The sequence below is a fragment of the Calidris pugnax genome, unplaced genomic scaffold, assembly GCF_001431845.1.
Source record: "Calidris pugnax isolate Ruff unplaced genomic scaffold, ASM143184v1 scaffold182, whole genome shotgun sequence".
In the NCBI taxonomy this organism is placed as follows: Eukaryota; Metazoa; Chordata; class Aves; order Charadriiformes; family Scolopacidae; genus Calidris; species Calidris pugnax.
In genome coordinates this window covers 2684439-2692821 of record NW_015090968.1, presented here as the reverse complement: position 1 = coordinate 2692821, position 8383 = coordinate 2684439, and the positions used below count along the sequence as shown (strand labels likewise).

The following is an 8383-nucleotide window of genomic DNA, read 5'->3' as shown; positions in this document are numbered from 1 at the left end:
CCCCCCCCCCCCCCCCCAACTTCCCGAGGCGCCGGGGAAGGGCAAGACGACAAACGACGACGGCGGTGTCGGTATCGGCGGGAAGAGCCGGGCGGCGAAGAACAATAACAGGCGCCTCAGCGGCCCCGGACCCCTCCGGCAACGTCACGCACCCACCTCCTCCTTCCGCTCCGCCCCCCCCACCACCTCCGACCCGGAAGTGCTGAGGTAGCGGCTGAGCCCGCGGGGGCGGGAATCCATCCATCCGCCCGCCCCGCCCCGCCCCGCCCCGCTGAGGGGAGGAGGAGGCGGCAGCCCTCGGAGCCCGTTGGGGCTTGGCTGAGGGGGTTTTTTGGCTCTCTCGGCTGCTCTAACCCGCTGTGATCACAGAATCATCACAGAATCCTCTAGGTTGGAAGGGACCTTAAAGATCATCTTGTTCAACCGTCAACCTAACTTTGACAAAAATAGACACCCGCACAACAAACAAGAAGCATCACCATCACTAAACCATACCTCCCAGCACTACATCAACCCGTCTTTTGAACACCTCCAGGGATGGTGCCTCAACCACCTCCCTGGGCAGCCCATTCCAACGGCTGATAACCCTTTCAGTGAAAAAATTTTTCCTAATATCCAGCCTGAACCTCCCCTGGCGCAACTTGAGGCCATTTCCTCTTGTCCTGTCGCCTGTGACTTGAGAAAAGAGACTGACCCCCATCTCTCTACACCCTCCTTTCAGGGAGTTGTAGAGAGCAATAAGGTCTCCCCTCAGCCTCCTTTTCTCCAGGCTGAATAACCCCAGTTTCCTCAGCCTCTCCTCATAAGACTTATTCTCCAGACCTCCCACCATCTTTGTCGCCCTTCTCTGGACACGCTCCAGCACCTCAATGTCTTTTTTATGGTAGGGGGCCGATCACCCCTCTTGCCCCCCAAGCGGCTCCTCGGTGTGTGTGTGTGGGGAGAAAGCCGGCTTGGGCGGGGAGGGGTGGGGAGAGGGAGGATGGCGGTGTCTGGGCCTGTGTTAGGTGCCAGCGGGTCTGCAGCAGGGTCAGGGGGGGGCTGAAGTACTACAGGGACATGGTTTAGTGATGAGTTTTGTCAGAGTTAGGTTGGTGGTTGGAGTAGGTGATCTTGAAGGCCCCTTCCAACCTAGGTGGTTCTGTGATTCTGTAAGTACGAGGATGCGGCAAAAACCCGACGTGGCTTTTTGGAGCGATTTATGGTGTTTCCAGGAAAAAAAAAATTCTTGATCGGCGAAGCCAGCTTCTTTAGCTCAGAAAAAAAAATTCTTGATCGGCGAAGCCAGCTCTGAGCTAAAGAAGCCTTTAAGCATAAACAATGAACGAGTAATTCTGTACAAGTTTATTTTCATCGCTTCCCAAACTTGAGTTCTGTCTTGGAAATAGTTTTTTATCTGACACTGGAACAGGTTGCCCAGAGAAGCTGTGGATGCCCCATCCCTGGAGGTGTTCAAGGCCAGGCTGGATGGGGCTTTGAGCAACCTGGTCTGGTGGGAGGTGTCCCTGCTCATGGCAGGGGGGTTGGAACTCGATGATCTTTGAGGTCTCTTCCAACCCGAACCATTCTATGATTCTATGATCTTTCCATTTCTGCCTTTCCTCACCCAACGGGAAGCGATGAGCCGGGGCGGTAGCCTAAATTCCCAGCTGCTGTTGAGGACTTTGTGCTTAGGGTTCACACGGGACTGGTGAGTTGGAAGAAACTTCAAGGTCTTCCGTAGCCCAGGCTGCTTCATGAAGTGTCCCGTGTACCCAGACCTTTGGCCCTGGATCAGTCAAAGGTAGCTTGGCTCATGGGTTGGTTCCACGCTGAGGTTACGTCAGATAGGAATGTATGTTCTAGGACTCTCCAGTCAGATGCTAAGGCTGATGATGCTTTGGGATGCCCTTCAGCTTAGCTCTTTGTTGACTGTGAGTTGGTGGGAATGTTGAAGAGCTGTTGGCATTTTCTTCAGATGAAGTCACAGGTCTGCCTTTCTGGCTGTACCAGTCTGGTAGCTTTTAAATGCACAAAGATTTTTTTTATTTGTGGTGTGGCAGGTCAACAGCTTGGTCATCATCGACTTACACTGCTTCTAACAGGTGTGCATCTAACTCACAAAAACCTTCAATAAAGCTGATTGGGCAGTGTACCAAATTCCGTTTCCGTATTTCATTACTTTTCTATCAGAAAGATTTCCCTGTAAGTCAAAAGTAATCTTTTTATATGTATTTTCTCTTCTTTCCTCTGGACAGACAAAATAAATGATTGATATTAAGAGCAAGGAGCTCCTGTGTATGTTATAAAATTATGTCTACATTTTTCCATGTGAAAAAACCCCATGTTTTCCGTGTTCTTTTGTCTCCTCGTTTTTCTCTCCTCTCTACTTCTCCCAGTTTCTCAACCTTATTTGTAAAGTGTGAAGACCAATCCAGCAGTTCTCATGTGTCCATAGCCAGCCTTGTCACCTCAAAATAAAGTTGTATGAGCATCTCCAGTCTTGCTCATCTCCGTGATTTTTAATTATTTTTTAAAAATTTTTTCAACAGCATCTGTTTTTTCCTTTTCATCCTAGATCCCTCTTCTAGACAGTTACTCCCAAATGTCTCCATACATCTGGTATCTCTCTGTTAATCACTGTTTTTCCCATTGCTAAATTTCGGTAGCTTTGATCAGGGCCAGTCAGTTTGTCAGACGTATTAAGAGTTTTTCTTTTCATTCTGTCCCAGCCATCTTGTTACCCAGGTTGTTCATGAAAATAGGTCTTGCCTGGACAGGACAGAGCATTGGAAAGCCGTATATGAAATTTTCTCCTAGTTTAAAACCCCTTTACAACAGGGTTTTTCCAGCCATACTGATTCCTTCTCTAGCATTTTTCATGTTTTTAAGAATGTGATGCAAAGGGTGTCTAAAGCCTTCCTGAAGTCGAGATATGTCACACCCACTTTTTTCTTTCATACCATGTAGCTTTGTCAGAGCTGGAAACAGGCTTTGTTTCACCACTATTTATTCTTGAGAAATCCATCTTGTGTATTTACCGCTTTTTGCAAACTGCTGAACTTTATTCATTGAAACTTTTTTTTCTTTTTTAAGCCAATCGTATTGCGTAACTCGGCCTTCCTCAGCCAGTATTTCAGCAAATCTAAAGCACTGGCTATGTTGGAAATACAGGTGATTTGTCACCACCAGAAGACATGAAGTGAACAAATCAGGGTGGAAAAAACTCCTTTCCTTTAGTGGCCAAAACTCCTTTCCTTTAGAGGACCTTGCTCTCCACACAGAAAAAAGCCACTTCCCCATTATTTTACGTACAAGGAGTGAAGTTTTGTTAATTACTTTTTTAAGTTGTTTTTTCATTCATTAAAAATTCCTATCCAGAGTTTTCTCAGAAAAACAAGTTTTTGCCTTTTTTTCCTGTTAAAGTTAGGCTTCTGCTTTCGTGTATCCCACGCGTGCAGCGTTTTGCCTCTGTGTTCCCTGTCCTAATAATGATCATGGAAACTGGCATCTGGACGCAGCAGAAGACCTTGGCTGAAGGAGAAGCTGCATCTGGGCTCAGCTGTCAAACCTAATCAAGAATTCACACTAAAATAAGTTTTTCCAAGCGCTCCCTCTGCAGGTAGGAACTTTGGCTGGTGTTCACCCTGCTCGCCTGGGTTGGCGTGACCTCAACCACAGGAAACAACACTGCAGGAAGCCAGGCCACAAGAAGATAAGATCTCACCCAGTAGCAGTAAAGGTTGCTGCTAAAAGAGATGGGGCAGCTCAGCCCCAACTAACCCGCTCTTGGACCTTCCCTCCTTCTGGCACTGAGCTGGCTGCCGAATGGGGAAACTGGAGTGGCTAAGATTTAATTTTTCTGTATTAGCTTTCAGGCAAATCCATTCTTCTCCTGTAGCTACACAAACCATGCTTTTGATAGCTTTGCCAGATGGAGCCCACCTCAGTTCTTGCTTCTCAAAGAGGGTCCTGTGGTTACACCAGTCACACCCGTTGTGTGATACCAGCCATACAGACAGATATCGACTCTGTCTCCTCTCCTACAGGAGCCTCTCCCTTGGCTGTATTGTGGAATATGATGTCCTTCACCACCTTGTGGAATTCTATGTCCTTCACCACCTTCTTGTGACATGCCCCATGTATCCATTGGTAGCAGCAGGGATTCCTACATGGTAGAGCCACAAAGGGTGTGACTCTGAGGGCTGGTCAAGGCTTGGCAATCTCTCCTCAGCATCCCAGGGTAAAAAGTCTCAAGTGTATTCATCTCATTGATGGTATTTGGTCTCTTAGTTTCCAAATTATGTGATCCTCTAGACTTAAGGTTTGACACAAGCAAAATCAGCCAGACATGATTGAGTTAAATCTGTTTCTGCCCCTTTACTCTGCTCTCAGTGAGACTCCACCTGGAGTACTGGTACAACTTTGGAGCAATCCCAGGGTAAAAAGTCTCAAGTGTATTCACCTCATTGATGGGATTTGGCCTCTTAGTTTCCAAATTATGCGATCCTCTAGATTTAAGGTTTGACACAAGCAAAATTGGCCAGGCATGATTGAGTTAAATCTGTTTCTTCCCCTTTCTGCTCTCAGTGAGACCCCACCTGGAGTACTGGTACAGCTCTGGAGCACCCAACGTAAGAAGGACAGGGACCTGTTGGTCCGTGAAGATGCTCAGAGGGCTGGAGCACCTCTGCTATGAGGACAGGCTGAGAGAGTTGACATTGTTGTCTCAGGGGACGGGGTTGTTCAGCCTGGAGAAGAGGTGGCTCAGGGGAGACCTTACTGCAGCCTTCCAATACCTAAAGGGGCTACAGGAGAGATGGGGAGGGACTCTTTATCAGGGAGTGGAGCCATAGGCCAACGGGAAATGGTTTTAAATTGGAAGAGGGGAGATTTAGATGAGATATTAGGAAGAAATTCTTTCCTGTGAGGGTGGTGAGAGCCTGGCCCAGGTTGCCCAGAGAAGCTGTGGCTGCCCCATCCCTGGAGGTGTTCAAGGCCAGGCTGGATGGGGCTTTGAGCAACCTGGTCTGGTGGGAAGTGTCCCTGCCCATGGCAGGGGGGTTGGAACTCCATGATTTTTAGATTTTAAGATTCTTTCTAACCTAAACCATTCTATGATCAGAAAAGGGAATTTCCATTTTGTAGAAGCGCAGATTGCTGATGGGGAGAGCACAGAGACTCCAGAAATGGGAGGTATCTCTAACACCCCTGCTTAGCCATCTGGCAACCTGCTGGTGGGATTGACAGCTCAGGGAGAAGGCAGCCCTGCCTGTTTCTGCTCTGGCAGCCCTGTAAAACAGAGAGGTAACCAATTTGATGGTGACCCACGTGGCAGGGCCGTGTCCCACTGGCTGGCTCGGTGGCTGGGGTCAGCAGCAGCACAGTGAAGAGACCCCCAGTCCTCTCCTGGCCCGCCGGGCAGCCGGCAGGGCTGGGGAAGTTTCACGTGTGCACATCTGTGGAGTGTTTCAGTCTCTTGTGGTGCTGCTGCTGGGATATTTATGGTATTGGTGTTTGGTAGAGGCTTGCAAGGATAACACGCAAGAATTTGTTGCTTATGGTATCCCATGGTAAACACAAGTTAATTTACAGCTGCATAAGAGACTGACCATATGCCTGAGTTATTGAGTGTTATCAGCTGTTCTGCAAATCTCAGATGCCTCCAACTAGAGATTAACATAAAAATTATTTTCTTTCAAGTTATGTTTAACATACATTTGTGTAAATGCGATTAAGATTAACCTCCCTCTCCAACTCCCTGAAAGGAGGGTGTAGAGAGGTGGGGGTTGGCCTCTTCTCTGAAAGGAATAATGACAGGACCAGAGGAAATGGTCTGAAGTTGCAGCAGGGGAGGTTCAGATTAGGTATTAGGAAGAATTACTTTACTGAGAGAGTGGTCAGGCACTGGAACAGCCTGCCCAGGGAGGTGGTGGAGTCACCATCCCTGGAGGTATTTAAGAAATGTGTAGACATGGCTCTTCAGGGCATGCTCTAGTGCCTGAGATTGTTGGGTTGTGTCTGTTTGTGGGTTTGGTTTTTTTGTTTGGTTGGGTTTGGTTTTGGGTTTTTTTTGTGGTTGGACTCAATGATCTCAAAGGTCCCTTCCAACCATGAAGATTCTGTGATTCTGTGAAGAGGTGTGTAAGTAAATAGGTGGTGTATTTTTTTTAAATTTTTACCTCTCACCTGTCTAAATTTCTGTTTTCCAGACAAATGAATATCTTCTTTTGTTAAACATTAATACTTTACCAGAAGGGTACTCAGTCTCACTTATTACAAAAACTAGTATCCAGGGGATATAAAAGAAGCTGTGGGAATTCAATATTGAATCATATTGCTTGCAGAAGGTTTCTTTGGTTTTGTTTTTCTGTTTGTTTGTTTTTGTTAATGTTCTTTTTCATACATGCTATCCGTTAGTGATTTTATAAAAGAAGCTATTTAGAAATATGATGAAATATTTCACTAAAATGACAGGATTGGGATTATATTCTGAGAAATTTGATACAGTTGAGAAAACTAGAGTTAGCTCTTTTTTGTGTGTCGCTCAGTTTTCCCTTATATTTCTGTGATTTATCACTGGGCAAACTCACGTGGGGTTTATAGCAAAGCTGTAGGTTTTGCAGGATCCTTACCACTAATAGTAATATTTAGGAAAGAGCCCCAGAGGCATCCAAAGCTCTAGATACACTGCAGAGCAAAGCATTAGACAGGAACTTTTTATGAAAACTAAACCACAAAAGCAGAACCCTAGTGCAACATTTGAATACAACCACACTTTCATTATAATTTGAACGGTACTATCATTTAACTATTGGAAGTCAATCTATAAATGCTCTTCAGTTTTGCTTACAATTTTTAAATCATTCCTTTTGCTGTCAAATTATTTATACAGATGCTGAATAGGAAATGTTATTTTCTAGTGCCTGGCATTGAATCTGTCTGTATGTACTTTTTCAGAACATTATTTATATGCTGCAAGTTATCTTATTTGTGAATTTTATTTAGTAATTTTTAGATTACATTTGTATTTTATGTAAGTAACAAGGCAATATATATGGCATATTTTATTTATCATAAATGTTGAGAATGGGACCCCACCTCAAATGTAAACATGCAGAGCAGATCCTGCAGATAGACAGTCAAATGTATATAAATCTCAATATTTGGAAAGAGAATTTCTGGATCCCTGTTAAGCATAAAAAGTGAACAGCCCCTTGTTAGCCATCCTATTTTTTTCCTTTATTTATGGAAGATATTTTGAGGTCTTATAAATTCCATCATAGAATCTCTTTAAGACGTTATTAAGGTTAGGGAAAATAGAGACAATCTGGCCTATTGATATATCCTCTGAAGTTATAAAATAATTATGTTAATGGCAAAAAGACAGATTTGTCAACTGGTCAGTGTAGTACCTCCTCCTTCCAATCTAGGGGTTTAAGTACTTTTTAGTACTTTATTTTTAGGTTCATACCACTTTTACTTGTCCCAAACTTGTAAACGGAAGTGATGGTGGAAGCCCACGTGATGTCTTTTACGTACAGTGTCAAGCAGTGGTATTTACTGACTTTTTATGTTGTCTGTGGTGAAATCATGGATATTTTATTTTTATATTGGTGGGTTGGATTATCACAACCACCACCCACACTGAATTTCTTAACTTATTTTTCCAGATTTTTCTTTAATATGAGTGTATGCTCAGATATGTCCTTGAGATGTGGGCACACTTGCAGCCAGAGAGCTGCTGAAGTTGCTTGTTGTATTTTTTTGTCCTTAACGTTGAAATTTGCTGGCATAATCTTTCTGAAAGAAATTCAGAAATTCTCTTTTGTTTTCTAACCCCACTCATTGCTGACTGGGTCTTACATGAAGTGCTCCAACCCACACCCTGGACTTTATAGCTGAGTCTGGTAATGAAATGCCATTTTTCCCCACCAGTTGCAGGGCTTAGGATTCTTGATTTTGGCAGTGCAAGGTGCTCATTTACTGTTTGTGTTTGGTTTGATTTTGTGACAGGGGCTTTGGAAGCATCAGGGAGGGCTCAGATGCGTTTGGTCTCTTTACCTCCTGCAGACAGAAATCTGTGTTCCCCTCTTCAGGTCCATCTGACAGATCGTTGGCCATCATGAATGGGTGATTTCATGCAGATTTCTTGTTTGCACAGAAGGAATAAAGCACATTAGTATTTTAATTCCCAGTCTTCCATCTCTTGGGCTTCATAATAGGATACTCACTTGTGGAGCTGGAATATAGACTTGTCTTCCATGGCTTTTTAATCTATGTGTTCAAGAAAGTGAGCATGGCTTAACGTTTGAATGATGTAAAAATTTATGCTCTGATGGGCTTGATAGGTATGTAATTTATAACAGCAATCATATTAAAATCTCCATTATTTTTTATACCA

The 8383-nt window shown here is 44.4% G+C and overlaps 1 protein-coding gene across 2 annotated transcripts in view; it reads right to left on the bottom strand.

Annotated features, from left to right (window-relative positions):
- RAB2A (RAB2A, member RAS oncogene family) overlaps window positions 1-215 on the bottom strand; it is a 33672-nt gene extending 33457 nt beyond the window's left edge. The window contains exon 1 of one of the 2 annotated variants that reach the window (XM_014952631.1): window positions 157-215. The gene's annotated coding sequence lies outside the window, so the exon portion shown is untranslated. Of the gene's footprint in view, window positions 1-17; window positions 55-156 lie in introns of those variants that run through there. The other variant, XM_014952633.1, reaches the window with a different exon arrangement.
- Between the last annotated feature and the right edge of the window lie 8168 nt (window positions 216-8383).